General features: G+C 37.6%; 1 protein-coding gene across 1 annotated transcript in view; it reads left to right on the top strand.

The window, feature by feature from the left end:
• DIP-epsilon (Dpr-interacting protein epsilon) overlaps positions 1–18,280 on the top strand; it is a 190,659-nt gene that overhangs the window by 28,486 nt on the left and 143,893 nt on the right. The gene's annotated exons all lie outside the window — the stretch shown is intronic.

Raw genomic sequence — 18,280 nt, forward strand, 5'->3', positions numbered from 1 at the left:
AAAGATTTTTTTGCGCATGTGTGGGTGATTAAGTTTAGAAAGCGGGAAAAGCTGCATGAAAAATTGTTGCAAAAACTTGGCATACTTACAGGCGTCAAAGCGTGGCGCACAAGTTGACAAACAAGTGTGAGTGGAAGCGCAGAAAAAACACTAAAATAAGCAAAAAATAAAAATAAAAAATAATGAAAAAGCAAAAACGCAACAGACATTGAGTAGACTTTGAAGAGCTTAGGTGTTTTCACTTAACGCGTGGTTTCGCTTCCTCTACCTCGTTTTGTTGTTCTGGCTGTGAGGTTGGCGCGCGCCGTTCGACGGTCGGCGGACGCTTTGCCGCACTTTTTCCGGTATTTGCGTTTTTTGTTTATTCGCAATTGCACGCTTTGTTTTTCGAGCATGAGCGCTTTCACGCGATGAAATATAAAAATAAAAATAAAATAAAATTTAAAAAGCAAAAAAAATATCGAACAACATTTTTTTTGCTTTCTTTTTGCTTCTGCGAATTCTTTTTACTGCTCCCTCATTCATTTTATTTGTGTTTTATTGTTGTTTCTTTCATATTTTGGCAACCGCCGAGTTGCGTGAAAAATATTTTCACGTTTTGTGTGTTTGTGTGTGTGTGTGCGCCGACATAAAGGAAATCATGCTTGAATTATAGTTTTGTTTATAACGAATAGTCAGCTGCGCGAAGTTGCGAAAAGGTGGCGAGTGCAAAAGAAAAAAGCAAAAAGTGGCAGTTGAAGCAGAAGCGAAGGCGCAAAGCCAACCTCAGGCAGTTACAGCCAACTTATGAACACCTTCGTCATCGCCTTCACCAGTGCTGCCATAAGCGTAAGCATACCAGAAATACTTTTTTTTCTTACAAAAACAATAACAGATTTATACGTCTCCACGACGACACAGACACTAACAAGCGTGTGTGTTTGTTAGTGTTTATTTGCCTTGATGGGACTTGATCCTTTCGTATTTTCTTGCCTCTGGCGGCAAATCAACTTAAGCTGCTTTTATTGTTGTAGTTATTGATATTGTTATGCGCTCGACTTGCTCCCAACACTTCATTGCCACACACACACACACATACACTTTCGAGAGTACAAGCACACACATACATACAGATGCTTTAAAAGTATGTGTGTAAGAACCCACTGGCAATAAACCTAAGCAGCATTATCAAAATAAATAAATTGTACGTGCCGTCTGTGTAAAGGGACGCAAATTGCTTGATTTGCCCGCTCGTTGTTGTACTTCAAACCGACAATTGACCAGCGCTCGCTCTCGCAGCCCTTCCAAGAACACCAGTCGTTGCAGGCTCAACCCGCGCAATACAAGCGTGTATTTTCACAGCGTTTTGGTTAGTTGGCGACGCTGCAACACAGGCGGGACGGCGCGCAATAACACGTAGCTTGCAAATCACGCTTTAGAATTTTACACGAGGGACCCCTTTTATTCTTGGCTATTCTTGGGATTGCGTGCGCAAATCTGTGCTAAGCAATTTCGTCGTTGAGCGTTTAGTTTGGAGGGGTTCGCTAAGTTTACGATCTGTGCGTGAATATTCGCGTTTTGTTTTGTAGCTGTAAATGCGCATGCTGCATGAATTGTCCGGCGCCCCAGCACGTTGCAATGCTTTTGCCGTTATTTTTTTACTCCCTTGTAAAGGTTAAGGTTAAAACGACAGCTGCTCTGTTTTGACTACCGTGAAATGAAACATAGTGTAAGGTTTGCAAGACAATGCATTTGCAGAAAATTTCAACAAAGGGGTTCTGTTTTATGACGAAAGTGTGTCCGTTTATGAAACTTTCAAACTGATAACTGACTGAGAAATTTCGACTTATTGTATCACGCAAGTTCTCAAAGGAAACGTATAAATAATATGCTCCAACTCTTCTTATTATTATCTTTTTGGAACATTTATTTAATAGCACTTCTTTTGAACTTTCCTTAACTATGAAAAGTCATCCACGAACTTTTTTCAAATCAGCTACCCTGTTACCTACTTATTATTGACCTGCGACTAGATACGAGCGCACAATATCCAAATTCAAGGAATTAATTTCAAACAGTCTTCTAAAGCTTGTGGATGGTATGATGGAAAGAGGCGTGTTCCGATACTCTGATATTCAATATAATTAGAAAACGTTTCTAAATTTTTAGTTTGGTTGCGTTGAGCTGCTTTACTTTACTCGAGACATCTGTGTTGGTATTTTGAAGTGAAGACTCATCAGTAGGTTGCATAGCTCAGCGCAGTTAACACGATTAATAAATTATACTTGGTTTTAAGATAGGGAGACTTAGGCTCTGTTAAATTACATTGGCACTTTTTCTTGAGATCTTCGGAGCTCGCATTTATTCGGCGCTAAAACCTAATCAAAAAAGTTTCATTACTGGGATTGTAACCAGCATTTTTAGAAGCCTGCTACCCCTCCTCTGACAACTTCATTCATTTATTATAATGAGGTGCTGATCATACATAGATATATAAGTCCAAAAGTTATCGATTTGGTAAGATATTTATAGATACTGTATTGTTGGCTAGTAAACAGCTGCTTATAACCCAACTTTTTTTAAACTGGACTGAACCTCTTGAATTGGGTTTTCGATGCATTAGCATGTTGACGTATTGCAATTAGATTGTGTACTTAACTTACACTTGTAACCAGATACTTGAAACCCAAGCATATTTAGTTAAAGAACTGTAGATAAGTAAACTTTTTCTTTAATATTTTAAAAGCAAGTTCTCGATGGCCAAGCTCAACGTCGAACTACGTATATCTCCGCCTCATCATTGAAATCAATCAGCGCTCAGTGGAAACTCTGAACTCGTGAAGTCTGACTGTGAGTTCCATAAAAATACTAATTTTTCTTGAACACTGACTCCATAAAAAAATTCCATTATTTTTCAATTCCTAGAACTGTTTATTCAATAAATATTTCGTTTTCCCTGTAAATAAACCCATTTCTTTCCAAATGCTGACATCTTTGTCTTCATTTAAGTCTTTTACAACTTTCACACGCTGGTCTTCCTATTTACTGCCAACGAGATTTAAACTTTGCGCAAACTTTTGTTTCTCTTGCTCATCATTTCTGCTTACATTTCCGTCTCGACAAATATTTCTTGTTTTCGTTTTTGTTCTTGTAGTCCATCCCGAACAATTTGCCGCCCACTGTTTCAGGCAAATCAACTTTAAATCTCAATTTAAATGGTAATTGTTGGCAATTCAACTTGTTGCTGTCACTTTGCTTTGTTTGCGCCTCCGCTCCGCCCGGTTCGACTGCGGACCCGGCTTGCTAGCGCATCTTCTTCTTGCTGCTTTGCATGTAGCTTTTGCCGACAAACATTGTTTGGCTTTCCTGCATACATTTTTTATGCTCTTTCCAATTAAAGAAAATAAAATGGACTTGCAATAAAAAATAAATAAAAAGAAGAAGAATTAAGTGAAATAAAAATGATTCGTCGGTTTTAAATTTTCTGACCAGAAAGTTGAACTGCCTTGTTGGTCCCGAGGGACAGACGCCGCATTACAGCCCGCAAAACTTCTCAGTTCACAGTTTCGCCGTTCTCCGTTGCTTTTTGCTGGCTTACAATCTTATTTGCGCTTTTCTCGTTTTTTATTCGGCCTCTTGTGGTCTCGTAATTTGTCGCTTATTGATTTCGCCTGCAGAAAAAGTGGCGGAGGCGAAGTTTTACCGCAGATTTTTTTGGCAGCTTCTTTTGACGTTTTGACATTTTATAGGCAAAACTTTACAATTTGTATTTTGGCTGAGTTTCTTCGCCGTTCCTCTCCGTTTAGTCACTGCCGTTTGGCACACAATGTTGTTTGCATTTATTTCTGTTTGTAGGTTTTGAGATTTGTCTTGCTTTTTTTTGCTCTTGTTGGGTCTTGCGAAAATTGTTTTTGACACTTTTTTAATAAGTTTATGCTGATCCGTTATTTGATATCGTACACACTTGAGCAGAATTTTTGGATTGCATTTGAGAGTTTATTTATTAAATAGTGCCATATTCCATAAAATTTAGCAATTAAAGGTGTGCGAATTTGTAAATTAATTTTATTTCATTCGTTGTCGTCTTTTATTTCATCGTGAGCGGTTGAGAGAGAGAAAAAGAGTGAAGAAGGGAGGAGGAAAGAGCAGCGATCTTTCTGATATTTCTCCCAGAGGTTGGAGGTGAGAGAGAAGTTGCGAGAGAGAGTGTGGGAGGCAGAGAGAGGGAGAGAGAAAGAGAGAAGTAGATAGAGTAATGATTTTTCTGACAAGAGATAGAAGGTGAAAGAGGCTGTAAGAGAAATAGGGAGAGAGAGATAGAAAAGTGAAGAGGGGAAAAAATATATAGGGGGAGAAAGAGTTAAAGGAGAAAAAAATAGATAGGGGAGAAAGAGTAAGAGATAGGTCATGAGCGAGAAAGTGAGGCAGAAAAGGAGAGGAACAGAGAGTGCGTTTGATAGAAAGAGAGCGACAGTTATAAGGAACGTGAACGGTGAGAGAGAAAAAGAGAAGAAGATATTATTACAGAGATAAAGGGAGATAGTGATAGGGTGATAGAGAGAGGGAAGGAGAGGAAGTGGTGTGAGTTAGCTAATTTAAATAAAGATCTTCAACGCATCATTTACCCATAAATTATCAATTTTTCTACACCATGTATCAAAGGAGGATTTATATCTGACTCATCTATCGCAAATCTTCACTTTAATCCCATTAGTTTGCTCAAGTCCATTATCATTAGCATTTCTCTCCGCCAGCGTAAGCTCACTTCGCTCTAACTAATGTTGTGTAAGATTTAGCCCTCCCCCAACGTCAAATTACCACTAATTATCCATGTCAATTCACCGAAAATTCCAAACGCTGCCAAAAAATACTTACAAGTAACATAATGTTGAAAACCTTGTCCCAGCGCACCAATTGCTCATTTCGTTTATTGCCCTCACTTAAGTGACATTTAAACAAATCTGACAAATGACTTAACAACAATTTGCTTATTTCTTATTCGGTCATTTATCTTTACTGTTGTGGCCACACCTCGCGCGCGGCACCTTCACACTCCACAGGCGGTCGCAGTGCTTTTGTATTGCCCTCGATCCCCCCTACTGACCTGCCTTCCGGCTTGAGTGCTTTGTCTTCTTCGCCGAAGTTGAGAAGTGAAGACTTCTAATGCGCATTTCAATTTATTATATTCCTGCTTTGATAGTTGAAATGTTTTTGATATATTGTACAATGTCGTCAATAAAAAGTACAACAACTACATGACGAACAATAATTTCCGTTTTGCCGTTAGCTTTCCGCTTCACTGATTAACCATGGAATGTCGAAACTTTTATTGTGCTCAAAGTATATTTATCAAATGGAGCTGCGACAGTGGGGCCTCAGCTAAGGGATGGGGCGTTTGGTGTGAGCATGGGGGGGCGTCATTCATTGACTTTGTGACAAGTGCGCATTAAGGAATATTATTTACTTGACTTGCAACTGCTGTTTTGACGCGCGATTGATGATCTTCTATGCCAATGTTTGCTTAAGCATTCACTCAAGTATGGGTATGTAAGTCTTCAAGTTGCATAACAAAATGAAGTCTTTGAATATTTATGTTGTAATTCAGCATTACATTTATTAATGCCGCCATTTACGCGTGTCAATGATTAAGCAATTAAACAATTCTCTGCTAATTAATGAGCTTCCTGTAAATTGGTCGGCGTTACTGAAACTTTTGTGAAATACTCAGCAAAATGAGGGAATTATTTTAATTGGAAAATCGAGCAGGATGCGTGGGTATGAAATTGATTTTCGCTAAATGTGTTCTTATTGAATAATTAATTCCGGAGAATAAACGATTAAGCTAATTATAAAATTAGTTGAAATGGTCGTTGGTAGGAAATAGTGGGTTTTTTTTATATACCTTCTACTATATCTACTATTGTTATTCTCCGTGAAAAGTTGGCGTTCATTATGTCAATTTAAGAAAAACTAGGTTACGTGTCGTAAAATTTTGATACCTTTAGTTGGTTAGAAATTGTGAAGTTGAAGACAGGAGTCTGACAGATGTTATCTGACAGCAGTGTTTTGACATTAGGATTAGGAGATTGTGAAGTTGAAGGCAGCAGTATGACAGAAGGTGTATGACGCCAACCATTTTGCTTCATGTGACTCTCATCTGACAGCAGCCATTTTTATCGGCTGTCATATAACGGCAATCTGAGGGTTGATATCCCATGCTGATGTCAGGTGTTTGCTTTTAGGTGCAAATCAAAAATTTATGTTTTGTCGGATATACTTAAATGATTGTTTCTAATTGTTATAATTTTAACTGTTATCCCTAGTTATGAAAGTCACTTTAAGTGTACTGTTATAGCAACTTGAGTCGTTGCAATTAAATTCCATAAGGCCCAGGGGCTACTTCGTCGAAAAGCAGTTTTCTTTTATTGCACGTCTTGACAGTCAGTTTTACTATGCTCTCACAGCAAATTGAGTCCCTGGAAGTAACATTTTAAAGATCAAGTTGCCTTCGGTCTAAATACTATTTACTTATATATAACTTTTATCCCTCGTCGCTCTACCGTTGTGTCACAGCAGTCGTTCGCAGTAAGTTTTATTTGTATTTAACCAGAGAAAATTTACTCATCAACTTGTTAGAAACCAACATTGATTTCGCCTTATTCCACTCGAGAGTTCTTTGGCTCCTACAAGTATGCTAAGTTTCCTTAACTTTGGTCTTCCACTTGATTTGTCCTATTTTTTGCGCTTTTTCCATATTTGTTTTGCGTTGCTTTCTTATTTTACTTGGTTGGTATTTGCATTGTTTTAGCTCGCTTTTATTTACTCACAAGTATTTGCTTACATATTTAGTTGCTGGCTATTTCCGAATGTTTATGTTAATGCTTCAGTGATTTTGTTTGGTCTGCAAGGCGTCAACATGTGTACACATTGTACACTACTACTGTTGTAGTTGTTGTTGTTGTTACAATAACAAAAGCAGATGCTCGTTTATTTGCATTGAAGTATATTTTGCTATGCGAAAATCAAAGAAACGAAAGAGTTTTGGCAATGAGCGCTCAACCGCCAGCCACATTTTGCCATTTCCTCTTCTATAACTGCTTGCTCCCTCCAACTGACGTTTGCTGCTGTTGTTGTTGCTTTTAATGCTACTTTAAATCTTGAGCTTCCTTGCAACTCGGTTTTGCGGACACCACAGCAATTTGCCTTTATTGCTGTCCGCCGCTTGTTTGCTTAAGCATTTAACCCAGTTGGTGGCCGCAGCGTCCGCTCCGCTTTTCGAACCCTCGCACCCTCAAATGCTCAACTACTCAACTTCACAGTGGTTTTACAAACCCGTCGGGTAGTCAGTCAGTCAGTCCGTTAGTGAATATTTGTTTTGGTTAATACGCTTGAATGAGTTATGGGCTTTGCTGGATTTCAGTTAGTTGATCCCTTTTATTGTTTTAACGATTTTTAAGGATTTACGCAAATAAACAAGTTGACTGGTGTTTTGGAGCCGGTCCATAGATCACCCACTCAGCCATGCCGCTGTCGACAGCAGTCAATGGCCGTTAAAGTGCGTGCGTAGATGTTTTAAAGTATTCATAAATACAAATTTACCTCACCGACAACAGCTTCCCTTTCTAACGACGCACTTGTAACATCTTATTTTACCGCTCCCCGCTCTTCGCACGCACATTTCAAAGCCATAATAGCGCTATTTTCTAGGCTTTCACTGCCGTTACTTGTGAACGCGCCTCAAAACAAATTTTATTCTGTTTTTTATTACCTTTTTTATTTTTATTTTTATTTTTATGCTTACTTTTCCTTTTCGCGTACCTTTTTTCAGCCATTTTACTTTGCGCCACAGTTCTCCACCATTCGTTCAGCCGCTCTGGCCCGCATGGCTCACATTTCATGCTGTGTTTATCATTGGGATTTACAAATCGATACAAGCTTTGAGATATTGGTAATTTATGAGCGGCAATTTAAGCCATCATTAAGTGTACGATAAATGATCTGCGTGGGATTTATGAGGTTGTCATAATATTGTCGAATTGGTTGGGGCATATTTTTTTTGCGGTTTTCATATTTTTATTTGCCCGGTAAAAGGCAGAAGCGGCTGCATGCTGGCACGAGCAGCAGCTCAAATTACGTTGAATGTCGGCAGTGACTTTTATTACCGTGATTTTTATGAATTTGGTTGCATAAGTAAGTAAGTAAATGCTATTAAACCTAAAAAATAAAGTTAGTAATAAATGCTTTTAAAGGATTGTGGTCAAGCGCATAATAAACTAGTGTCAAGTGGAGAATCTTTTAAAAAAGACTTTTGCTACTCTTACAATTTCACATGCAATCACAATGCTGAATTGATAATTTATGGTTGAGTCATATTTTTGAGAGGAGTGTAAGGTCATGTGCTTTATATTTGCTTATCCTTAGGCTAAGCACACAGCAGGGTGCAATGATAAAGAAACAGTGTAGTGAAAATTATATTTTACTTGAATTTAATTATTTCTTTAGTACTTTACTCTCTACTTTTGTTCGATATTTGTTGATTTTTTACCACTTGTTGACTCACATCATTCAATATGTACTCAGTTTTAGATTAAATATACGTTCTGCACGGACTGGTCCATATAAACTGTTTACGTATACCGAATCGTTAAACATTTTTATTCTAGATTAGTAATAACCTTTTTTTATGTTGGTGTGATTTGTTAATTTGCTTCATGCGAAACGTTCATCCAACTCTGTTAATGAAGATGACAGCCAAAAATTTAAATCGTGTTGGCATTAGAGCGATAGCCGAGGATCTCAACATCGTGTATGTATCGACTCAACACATTTTGGTTAATGTTTTAGGTATGTATGGTGTTCATTGCTATACTCGTACTACAAGACCTGAATCTTTGACAAAAACGACGTCGTAAACGAGGTCGCAAAAGAGATGCTTGAAGACGCTGAACACCCTACATTCGTTAACCGTATGTATCATTACGGGTGACGTGGATTTATGAATTAACGTCGAAACAAGTAAGGAAGAGGAACACCTCTCTTTGTTCTTTTCGCAGTTCTATATTTTCTCAACCGAGAAACTGACGATAAAGTAATACTTTAACTGAAACTGAAACTGAACCTTCATCAAATTTATTCCGATTTAAACTATATTAGATATTTGAACAGAGTCATTGTAGGGTTAAATCCGATTTCGACTTCTCTAACTTAAGGGGCGAAACCAGTTTAGGAGGCCAAAATTCGAGTGTTCATTGTGATTTTTTTAACTGCGAAAGAATACTTAGAACTCGTTTAAACTTGCAGGGTAGTTCACTTCTATTTTGAACTACATTTTAAAATTTTTCGATGCCATTTTCGCTAGAAGTGATGAAGTTAGAGGGTGGTGTCCATTGACGATCGCAATCAGAGTTGACTGCTGGCGGGACACCTAGGGGTGACAGTTTTGATCTGAAATCATTAATTTATTTTCTTTAAACTGAGAACTATGAACTAAACTCTGGCCAAAAGAGTTGAAAATTAAGTGTTATGTTTTTATATCCTGTTTTCACCTTTCTTACATAAAAAAAATATTTTACTTAACTATATCATTCCAGAGTTTGGTTCATATTTTTCGAACTTGAATAAAAGATATTCAAACAAATTTTTAGATCGATTCGTTATTAACTTTTCGAGCTAGGATTCCCGCAAGTTGAAAAAAAGTCATTTCGAGAAAAACGCATTTGAGAAAAAAGTGCGCTTCGGCACTGAATCGACCGGTGTTTACCTTAGTGCTCATATCATCAGAACTAATTGGAATTTCGTTTTCAAACTTAAGCAACATATTCTTGAATAGTTGTACTAAATGTGTAAAACAATCGTTTTTTTTGTATCAAGCAAAGCAGTTTTCCACTCTTAAACTGGTTATGCTAAGTTGGTTAAGTGTGGAATCCGTTGCTATTGGCATCATTAGTACTGAGAGCTCATATACTATATATTATACAATATATACTTTTTTTTATTGGTCCACGAATCACGTTTTGTGAGCTTGCCGTTAGATGATTCCAACAAAACATTCCATAACACATAGTCGGAGTATCTTAAAGCAATAAGAAAATAGGCTAATTGAAAACGCGTAAAATTTATTAATCCAGACAGTAGTCTTCAGAGTTTTGCCTAGTACAAATATTTCATGCAGAGAACTCAGTTTCATAACTTTACAAAGGTTAATAGGAAGCTCGCAAGATGCTCGGTCATCCACCAGAGGCAAAGGCAGTTCTAAACCGAATCGCATTAAAATTTCAGTGCAACAAATTATGAATAAAATTGCAAAGCGAGTTTCTCAACTTTAGCCGCAAATCCGTAAATTAACATTTAAATATGCATCAAGAAGAGAAAGAGCAGCGAAAATGCTGAAACTTGGCAAAGGAACACGCAGCAAGAGCTGCAATACGAATGAAAGCAAGTGCATTAACAAATCTATGTGCCTCTACCTTGCTGCAGCACAAGTACAAGTTGTTGCATGCAACACGCCGTTGTCACACGCGCACAAACCAAAGGCTGTAGAGGCATATGAGGGTGTGTTGGCAACCACTAAACAGAATAAACTCATTTGCGTTGTGGCAACTTTGTCAACGCGTTGCAGGCAACCTAAGCAGTCGAGGAGAGTGTGGGAGTAGTAAATATTCGCGCACCTGCAAAGAACTTTTGTTGTTGCGATAAGCACACAAAAAATATATATGTCGGTAAGCACTTACACCGTGTGATGCTTGTAATTCACCGCTGCTTCATGTCGTTGCACGTTCGCGCCTTTATTACCATGGCTTGCTTGCCACCGCCTTCCCCCAAGCGACAATAGAACAACAAAGCATCAGGCATCAGCCATTAGCCGCTTACCCGCGCATAAGCAACCACCCGTTGAACTTTGAGTTGGTGTTGCCGACTTTGTGGCGTTGCAACGCTTGCAACATTGGCAACAGCAACAAAACACCCAAGTAAAGTGGCCACTTTGTTAATGCGCACTTTCTTTGAGTGCAAATAGTGCAGCGCCTGTGAGTGTGTATGTGTGCCTACGGTTGTTAATTCCAAAAAAGTGCCATTTTCGATTTTCATGTTCGGTTTTATCGCCCCATCTGGCGACTTTGTTTTGCCGCTAGCGCACATAGGTCGTGTGTTGTGGCGCCATTCTTCTAGCTGATTTTAAGGTGGCACACAAGTATTTCGCGTCGACTTCGCCCGTGCTGGCTTTGTTCTACCGTCTATTGTGCCGTTTAAGTTCGCAGTTCATTTAACTCGCTTCGTGTCGCAGCCAAAAGTAGAGCGGTGGTCAAAACTGTACGAATTTTGTGTACCTACGCACGTTCGAACTGTTGTGTAAAGGAATTCGATACAAGCTCACAATCATCGTGGCCGTAAATGAAGTGATTGCTTTATGCTGCGCACTTGGTTGTGATTTCTCTCCTTAAATTCTCACTGTACTACGTCAATATAATTAACGAGTCGGTATTAACGGCGCGCAGCTTACCGCTGCGAAGTTAAAAAGGTCTTGGAAAGTCCATTGTTATTTTTAAGCGATTTTTATTAGTCGACTCACTTTGTTATATCGTATATTGTTTGCTCACGTGCGTTTAAAATTCCTACAGTGTTAAGTTGTTGATGAAGATTAATGCTCTTTTATACTCTCGTCGAACGTGTTGGTGTTACAGGATACAATGTGTTAGGATTTCGGTTGATAAGGAATTGAAAAATAGCTTACATTTTTAGAAATTGCTAACTAAGTTGTTAATTAAGACTTAAAAAAAACAGAATATACATATCTTTATCGCCTTAACCCTTATGTTAGTAATCGGGTCCCTGGGTACCCACCGCGGTGTATTTGTGTGAATAGCTTAAAAAAAATTCAATATTTCATTTTAAGCTCTCAAATCGTCGTTTTTTGACTTAAAAGAAAGCTATTTGTAAGTTAATTTTTTTAATTATTTTTTGTTTTTTTTCTACGTTGTTATTTTTTTTCTTTAAATTGCCATTGACTATTAATATTTGAAGAAATTAATTTTTTAGAAAATTTTTTTTTATAAAATAAACAAAATAATAATAATACTCAGATCGCAGTTGATAAAGACGTCGGTAAAGTTGGTTACTAACATAAGGTTTAATTTGCTATATTTCTCTTTCGGAGTGCAAAGCACTTTTTTGTAGGAGAACATATCGCTTTGAAGGTTTCCATATGGCATAAAGGCCTGAGTTTCTTTTGTAAGTTTAGATTTGATTGGCTGTAGGTCAACAAAAAACAGCTGATGTTTTTTATCTGCTCCATAAACGAAATCTTTATATTTTCTCTGCGAGAAACTCATTTCTCTCCCACCTTTTTACTCGTAAAATTCCCCTCTGCTGCTGTCAATTATCCTGTAATATTTTAGCAGTAAGTGTGGGATTTTTGAGGTCTCTCGTTGTCTCAGTGGTAAATTTACTCGGTTTAGGAGGTGAAAAGTTATGAATGCTATAACTTTAATTATTCTTTATAACTTGAAGCCTTATTTGGTTCCAATAATTATATTAATATTTTGTGGCTTTCTTGGGAGAATTATTGGGTCTATAATTATATAGTCCGGTTTATTAAAGAAAAACATATACCACGGTATTACTCAAAATATTGCTCCTCTGAAGCTTTAATATTTTACCATCTTTGGGAAATTTTTGGATTCCATTCCAAAAGAACTGCGGCGGCTTGGTGGCCAAGCATGCATCACGCCAATTTTTGATAGCCTGCGCCTTATTTCATTGAGAGAGTTCTGCATCGACCGGAACAAATGGTAGTTTGAAGGGTTATGGTCTGGCATTTTGCATGTTCGGAATGTTGGAAAATCAAGAAAGATAAGTTAGTTTTTCATAATGAAATCGTGAAAACCTCTACTTAAATACCTGATAATATTTTCGTTCGATATATTTCTAATAAACAAGCGAGCTCCAATGCTTTATAGTAGTTACTCATTTGCTAAATAGAGACTGAAAAAGAACCTGGCACAAGCTTGAGAGTTCATATTGTAATCAAAATAATGAGATAAAACGGGTTTCTCGATATACAATTGCGGAAACTTAACAGACTCCGACTTGGAAAGGGCTAGATTAGTAAGATTGGAAGCAAATTTTTCAAACATTTAAGAGATACATATATTATAGCCTTTGGTTGGAATTGGTTAGGTTAGCTTATACCTGCTGGCTATCACCCCTTAGCTATTTCGTTTCTTGCAACGCCCTTGTGGCCTGGAACTCAGTATGTATGCAGCCACTTTCTTCGAATAAGAATCATAACAAAGTTAAAAAGATGTAACTCTATATACCTAACCTTCTGAATTTTTCCATGTGTTCCCTCCATTGAAAAGCCAAAATTTTCCCATTAAATTGTTTTACCACACCAACACTTACAAAACCATTTCAAGTTTAAGCTAAATCTCCGTCGAAAATCAGGCAAATGTCATGACAGACACGAAATCAAGAATACAAACGCTTAAGGGTAAAACAAATGTTCGAGTGAAAGGCAAAAGTGTTAAATCGCGGCCAAAGTGGTAAACAAGCCGAGCGATTCTGTAAGCTTGCCTCCTTGCATCTCGTATTTACCGCGCAACCGCTTCTTCGTTTTACTACTTAAACAATAAAAACGGCATGCGTGTGTGGGAAGGAACCCGTACTCCGTGGTGTGTTTGTCTTTAACTGCACCCTTCACCTACTCTTTGCCTTCACGCCACAAGTAGCGCAACGTACGGGGTACTTATTTATGCACAAGTCACTTGAACGTTAACCAGAATGCAAAGGCAAGCCTTCAAGTGTCGAGAGTTGAGAGTCGAGTGTTGAGGGTACAGCAGTTAAGTGTTGAGGCAGCAGCGGCGGAAGTTTGAGCGTGCTCAGATCACCTCGCCACAATGCAGCTTGTTTGCTTGTGTGTGTGTGTGTGTGCCACTTTGTTGAGGTACACTGGAGTTCAAAGATACAAGGTGTACAGGCGTGTACAGGAGTGTGTGCCGACGCTGGTGCAGGAGTGAAAATATGTGCGCTACTAAATTGCGGCGCGCCAAGAAGTATGCTCGTTTATTATAAGTGCGCTGCGGCGGCTGTGGCACACAACTGCTTTACTCTCCCACACACACACATACACGCAAGCGTTAAACGTCGGTAGTTTGCTGCTATTGTTGCTTTTGTAGCTTTTACACGGGCACAACGCCAAGTTTACACATACACAATCGTTGTTATTGTCGACAGCAAAAATTGAATTGGCGGCGGAGCAGTCTCGCTTTTACACCATTTCCCTTTCCCGCTTCTTACACCAGCCGAAAAGTCAGCCATTTCTTTATTTCATTTGTCTTCTTGCCGGAAGCGAGTATTAAATACAATTCAGTGGAAAAAAAGCGGAAGAAAAACGATCGACGAGGAAAATCGTCGAAAAATACTGCCTTGGCTAGCGCAAAAGAAGCGCCAGCAAAAAATTGGCCTCGAACTGAAGTGGCAGTGTTGCATATTTTAAGCTTTGAAAAGCGGCGGTGACGCTGTTGAATGTCAGACAAATTAATTATTTACAGCCAACTCACAAACGTTTTTGTTTGTTTTTGCTTCCTTGTGCTATAAGTGCACTTTGTTGGTGGAGTGCAGCGGGAGAAGAAGCTGACAGCAGCAATGAATGGCTGGTGGTGTTGAGCGCGAGAGCAGAAGACAAATTAGTGAAGCTGTGTCTTCGAGTGTTGCGATTTTTTACCAAAATGGAAACATCAACTAGTAGTTGGTATTTGGTTAACGGGAGGAGAAGAAAGTGGAACGAAAGTATCATTTTGCATTAACGAAGACAAAATGAGTGGCGAAGTCGCGATAACTTTTGTTTACGTACTTTCTTGTAGCTCATAGAAATATATTAACAAAAGTAAAGTTATGGGTAATGGTAACAGTAATGGTACTGATATCAGTTACGATATTGGTATTGGTACTGGTACTGGTTATGGTATTGGTAGTTGTATTGTTACTGATATAAACTTTTATGTGGTTTTGATTTTAGTGCTGGTACTGGTATTGTTATTGGCATTGGTGTTGGTATTGGTACTGTTGCTGTATTAGTATTGGTATTGGTAATAGTTTTGGTATTGCTGTTGATATTGGTATTGCTAGTGGTATTGGTAATGTTAGTGGTATTGGTATTAGTATTGGTTTTTTTTGTTGGTATTGGTAATGGTATTGGTATTGCTATTGGTATTGGCATTGGTACTGATATTGGTATTAGTATTAGTATTGATATTGATAGTGATATTGGTCTTGATCTTAGTACTGCGACTGGTATTGTTATTGGCATTGGTGTTGGTATTGGTATTGGCATTGATATTGGTGTTGATGTTAATATTAGTATTGGTATTAGTATTGGTATTGCTATTGGTATCGCTATTGGTATTGATATTGGTACTGGAATTTGTATTGCTATTGGTATTAGTATTGGTTGTTTTTGTAGGTATTGGTAATGGTATTGGTATTGCTATTGGTATTGGCATTGGTACTGATATTGGTATTAGTATTAGTATTGATATTGATAGTGATATTGGTCTTGATTTTAGTACTGGGACTGGTATTGTTATTGGCATTGGTGTTGGTATTGGTATTGGCATTGATATTGGTGTTGATGTAAATATTAGTATTGGTATTAGTATTGGTATTGCTATTGCTATCGCTATTGGTATTGGTACTGGAATTTGTATTGGTATTGTTATTAGTATTGATACTGATATTGATACTGACATCAGTACAGTATCAGTAATTGATTAGTGTTGATAATGGTGTTGGTATTGGTACTGCAGAATTGTCATTAGCTTTGCTTTTGATCTACGTACTTTTATGTATTAAAGTTACTTCTTCCAGTGAAAAAGGCGGCAATCTTTCTACGCCTCTATGATATTTGTCCAGGTAAATTAGGTAGAACACCTTACATAGCAAGTTAAATACATAACATATTATATTTTAATATGCAATATAATGAAAAAAGCTTAAGTTGGATGCCCATAAATCAGTGGTTCAAACAAATTTTTTTTACTGCAAAAAGCAAAATAACTGTCACCATCTGCCGTTTGACTTATTACTCACTCTCAACGTCGCATGATAATTTTTCATTTGACAATGTTGCATTGTGACGAGTACTTAAAACGGTTAATATTTTTTGCTTGAAATGGGGGTTTTCTCAGACACACATGCGCATTATTTGTCAGAATATGTTTTATAATTAATCACGCCTTGTTTCAAGCTTTCATCAACGAACCCTCGTTAAAGCGTTTTCACACCGTTAAAATTATTCGCATTTATATGCCGTTACATAAAGACCAATGTGTGTCGCATGCAACACGCGACTGAACCAATTTAAAGCCCCTGCAATTATCGCTGTTGTCGCCAGATCTTGTTATTTTTGTTGTGCCTCTTAAATACTTGCACGCATACGACCCCAAATATATATACAATATATATATATATATGTACATATTATATATAAGCGCCATGGGTGTCCAATTTTTAACAATGATAATCTCGGTAAAGTGGGTGTGGCAGAAAGCGTTTTGTTGCCACACCAAAATTTGTAATGACTGCTGTGGGGTGAAAAGAAAAATGTTAAAATATTCAAAACAGAATAAATTGCTTTGGAAGCCACGAAATATGAATGATGTTGGCGTTGTATTGGTGTGAGTAAGGGTGTGTGTACATTTTTAAAATGTGACTTGAATATTAAATTCACATAATTTGTAAAGAATAAACAGCGGTCCGCATGTGTGTATATATATATATATATATAGATATATTTCAATGGCTTTTGTAGTCGGTTGCAAAGAGTTGCAGCGAGGTGTTGAGCCGTACTCAATGACATTTATGATTTGCATGAATTTTTAATTAAAACTCAAGCACAAATTTAGGTTTTCGGCTTAAAATATAATGACCACCGTACAGTCGGTGTGTAAAATATGCTTTTAATCTACATTTATAAGGTTGAAAAGTTAAGCTAATATTTTTTATGAGACATTTAAAATTTAAAAATGCATTTGGTTCAGGATCTCAATGGTAAAATTGAAAGCGTTAATCAAAAAATATATGCGTTTTATGTTTTTAAATTTATAAAATTTGTGCCCTTGTTGAGCTGAAAGAAAATTAAAAACATTTTTATTAAAAATGCATGTGGAAATCATATACGTATAAACAATGTACTAATAAGTGAGCAACATGTCACATATGTTATGATTCAGCTCAAATTATCTAACCTAAAATCTCAGATGACAAATTTCACAACAATAATTTGATTCCTCATGAATATATATACTTTATATATATATATATGTGTGGGGAGTTTTAGAGAAAACCATATGTGCGACAGTTGTTAATTTGTGAAGATAATGAAGCAGCAGGTAGCCAATTTTAATTATGGTACATTATTATTACAGAATTATGGCCTGCTGTGAAACTTTAAGGAATTTATTGCTGCCAGCAGGTGATTTATTCTCGTTGCTAAAGAAATTGATGAAAATCTACTACTACTTTTTAAGTGAACATTGTTTGAAGGGTTAGGTAAGCTCTTCACTAAATTTTTCCGTAGACTCTACTGCCCGTTACTTCTTAAGTTTTTTCCGCGATTACCAAAGCACTTTTCATAGAGCGGATAATCCGTTTGGGAATCCCGAAAGCATTAATAGAAAAAAACTTGTACGAAAATTAATTGTTTTACTGGCAAGCAACTCTTTTCTGCGACATCTACTCGGTTTACATTTTCCACAACTTCGAGGAGTTCGGCATGAGTCTATATCAACAAATGTTTCTTATGTGATGTAAAACTACTGGCTCTTCTCCCGAGAGACAGCATTAATAAAAGCATAAACTTCACAAGGAAGCTTAGAGTTCCCCAAGGCAATAAGGCTGAGTAGAGTAACTCCACCCTTGAGTTATTGTAAAGGGACATCACTATTAAGGGACACGCTGACGGCTGGAAAACGTCGGAAGGCATTGTTGCAGGTGTCGCAGGACCGCATATCAAACTTATCAAACCTAGATAAACCTATAACGCAACTATCGCAAATAAAGTATTGCCATACTTAGCGATAGTCAAGCGGCACTTATGGCTATCTCAGCTTACGAGATTAAATCGCTATTGCTGCAGGAGTGTATAAAATGGCCGAATAGCCTATCAGTTCGCTACCAAGTGCACCTTATCTGGGTGCCTGGTCATAACGGTGTAGCCGAAAATTAACTGGCTGACGAGCTTTCCCGCTCTGCAGCTACCTCCAGTATGGAACAACCGGAATCCTGTCTTGTTGTTACTTCCATACCA

This window comes from Bactrocera oleae, chromosome 3 (genome assembly GCF_042242935.1).
Source record: "Bactrocera oleae isolate idBacOlea1 chromosome 3, idBacOlea1, whole genome shotgun sequence".
Classification (NCBI taxonomy): Eukaryota; Metazoa; Arthropoda; class Insecta; order Diptera; family Tephritidae; genus Bactrocera; species Bactrocera oleae.